Source organism: Pteropus vampyrus, unplaced genomic scaffold, assembly GCF_000151845.1.
Source record: "Pteropus vampyrus isolate Shadow unplaced genomic scaffold, Pvam_2.0 Scaffold276, whole genome shotgun sequence".
Classification (NCBI taxonomy): Eukaryota; Metazoa; Chordata; class Mammalia; order Chiroptera; family Pteropodidae; genus Pteropus; species Pteropus vampyrus.
In genome coordinates, this window is record NW_011889057.1 from 335,269 (window position 1) to 338,792 (window position 3,524).

At 46.4% G+C, this 3,524-nt stretch overlaps 1 pseudogene; it reads left to right on the forward strand.

Moving 5' to 3' along the window:
* LOC105302693 overlaps nt 1–3,183 on the forward strand; it is an 11,776-nt pseudogene extending 8,593 nt beyond the window's left edge.
* The last annotated feature ends 341 nt before the right edge of the window (nt 3,184–3,524 follow it).

The window sequence follows — 3,524 nt, forward strand, 5'->3', positions numbered from 1 at the left end:
TCAGGAATTCTGCAAACTCATTCCATAAGTTAAACTTATTGTAGGAGTGGTTGGAGGTGGGAATATATCTGGATACTTCCTCATTCTGGACAGGCATACAATCATTTGGATAATTGGAGAAACAGTGCACACAACATATGGTCTTGGTGATGGACTCATGGAACATGCCCTGACTGCCTGCCATCCCTGTACCCAATACTCACCTGGCTGGTACGCCAAGCTCATCTACCTCCCCATGAACTACATGACCACCTTCCTGGTGGACACTGTGATATACTGGGTTACTCCACAGACTACCAAGGCCCTGTGACCCAAGACTGAGGTTCATGGTAGGGCAGAGCTGGATACTGTGTGAGAAAGGGGATGCAGCACCAGGAGAGGAATATAGTGGAGTGTGGTCACATTCTCAGTAATGTTATTTAAGTAAAATTAAATAATTAAATCAAAGAATATGCATTTCTTTAAGGCCAGGGAAGTTTTCTGAGCAGAGGAGGGACTAATATTGCAGTCCTTGTTCTCTGTCCAATATTTTCAGGATCCAACTCTGTCTCCCTGCCCCTCTCCCACTCCCTCCCACCACCTCAACTCACCTAAATCCCTGTACCTGCTGACTTGAGGTCTATGGGTCTGTACCACAATTCTTGTGGTGTCTTTTTTCCCTGTCTCTCTCAGAATTTTCCTGAAAGCTGAGTGGGCTGGAGACCTAGGGGGATGGGCAAGGGTGGCCTTTTAGGAGGTTGAAAGGAGAGGGTGACACTCCTGGGGTCAAGAGTACAGCCCACGCTAGAGTGTGGCATGAGACCTTCTCACCTCCTCCCAAAGTCTGTCCTGGACATTCAGTCCAGGATGAACTTTGAAATTTCCCAGCCTAGAGAGTGACCTTGGCTTCCTTAGCAGATATTGCCTTGGAATTGTTGCAGGTTGTTTCAACACTTGTCCCTGATGTCTAATACAAGCCTGTTCTCTAATACCCTAATCCTGGGATTTCAAGTGTGTCTTCCCCAACCAGGGTATGGAAAGTAATTATTCATGTTCTTTTTCTTATTTTTTTTTTCCTTTTCCTTTCTCTTTTCTAGTTTTCTCTTTATTTCTATCTTACTTATTTCTCTCTACCTGTCTCTGTCTCTCTCCTGTGAGATATTGTTGAAGGGTATTCTATATCTCAAACTCTGAGCATGCACTTAGCAAAAATGGGTTTATTGCCTACTGTGTGCCAGGCACTGAGGAGCAGAAAAATGACAAGGACCATTCCTGCCATCCGGTAGCTCAAAGTTTGCAAACCCTGACGTCCTGCAGCCACCACATCCTTATTTCTTCTCCTACACTCTTTTTTCTTATATCATGTAGCACATTGTTATTGACACAATAAATAACCTTAATAGGAATGTGAATTGGAACCACGGCTGTGTCCTCACTGCACGGTCACAGCGCAGTGTCGCTTCCTCTCCCCTTGTTACCTGATGTCTCCTGTGTGCCCAGGTCTCGGCCTGGTGAATAATGCTGGCATCTCTGTGCCCGCGGCACCCAATAAGTGGCTGACCAAACAGGATTTTGTGAAGATATTGATGTGAACCTGTTGGGGGCGATTGAGGTGACCCTGAGTCCACTGCCCCTCGTGAGGAAGGTGAGGGGCTGTGTGGTAAACGTCTCCAGTGTCATGGGCAGTTTGAGCATTTTTGGTGGGGGCTATTGCATCTCTAAATAGGGACTCGAGGCCTCCTCTGATTCCTGCAGGTATTGGACTGGGACAGAGTCCCTCCCTTTTCCAGGCAGTTCATTTCACATAGCCTCAGAGGCTCTCTCTTCCTTCCAGATCCCTCTCTCTTGCTTTGTGCCAGGCATTCACTAGGAGGCACTTTTTCATCTTTTTGGGTGTCAGGATGGACCCTAGGTCAACAAAGTTTGATTCACCCTCTCCTTGTCCTAGAGGAGGGCCCACCATCAGAAAGCGTCTGAGGCAGAATTGGAGCCGGGTCACTTGGCTGCAGAGCCCATGTCCTTAACTCCTACAGTATTCAGCTTCAGATTGCTGTTGAGCTGAGTGTAGACATTTGACTCAATTCTACAGATACTTCTGAGCACTTCTGTGAGTGCACAATTAATGTGTCTGAGGATAACAAGATTTGATCCCTGACCTTAAGACTGACAGCTGAGAAAGGGACAACACATTTAGAAATTATGTGGCCATGGTTTGTGATGGTTGTGACCATGTTAGCCATGGTGGCCATGGTAGCCAGTGGAATGAGGGGAGGATCCTGGAGAGGGATCTGAGCTGAGGATTGAAGAACTGAACCTGGCAACCTGGCAGCATGGCAGAGTAGGATGGGCAGGCTCCCTGGATGTGAGAATGACGTCAGCCCAGGCCTGGGTGAATAATAATTGACTGTCTATGAAGCAGGGTCCTCCATGGATAAACAACTAGGCTTGGCCTGGCAAGAGGATGCTAGAAAGGTGGACATAGTGGGCTCACAGAGGAATGTGGGCCCTGGACAGGCTGACGGTGGCAGATCTCCGCAGAAAAGATTAAATCAGGGGAGCTACTTTGTCAAATCAGCCTCTAGAGAACCCACTGGGAAGGTCAAGGATGGCTCTGAATGTGGGGCAGCTGAGACCACAAGCAGAGGGATGCTCCGTAGAGGATAGATGACTAGAGAGTTGACTAGAGCAGGAGAGGGAGGGAGGCAACTGAGGAATATGTAGGAAGTAGAAAGAGTGAACTAGGGAGTGATAGGATGTAAGGTAATATATGAGGAGATAGCATTTAAATGGTGCCTCAGAGCAGACTAAGTAAGATTTAGAGCAATAAGCTCACATAAGTAAAATATATGGAGAAATATTTTAACTCTATACAGAGACTATGCCATCTTCATAATTTTTCCCCCCTAGCTGCTGCACTTCATAACTCCCAAAGCTTTCATCCTACTCAAGTCTGTTTGGGGATTGTATTGTTTTCGTTTGTCTCCCAAGACCTCTGAAGTCCTTGCCTCTCTGCCTGTCTGCCTTGCAGAAGGGAGCTCTCCTACTTTGGGGTAAAGGTGGCTATCTATCATCAAGCCCCGTCACTTCAAGATCAACATGAACAACCTTGAGATGTTTTCTTGGTGCTTCCAGGAAACATGGAATTGGGCCAGCCCAGAGGTCAAAAAGATCTATGAGAAAAAGTTCCTGGCATCCAGCAAGTGAGCTGTGGACCATGGGGAGAGAAGCAGACCATTTTCTAGAAGCCTGTGTTCATTATTAGAGCCTCTTATAGTCTCAGGTCTATCCTCCTGGTTGACTCACCCACACAGTGGGGGCATTAACTCCAATGCCATGGTTCCGTATGGCAAACTACTCACCTAAAGAAAGGGTTTAAGTTTGTTAGACTGGGAACCATGGTGTCATTGAAGTCCTCATTAAGCCAGAGAGGAATTCTTTGAAACTTTCTTCTCAAATTAGAGCCATAAATTCGAGAGGAGAGATGGGGAAGTACATAAGGGTTCTTTCTCATTTTGAACAGACATCAAAATAACTAAAAATATTTT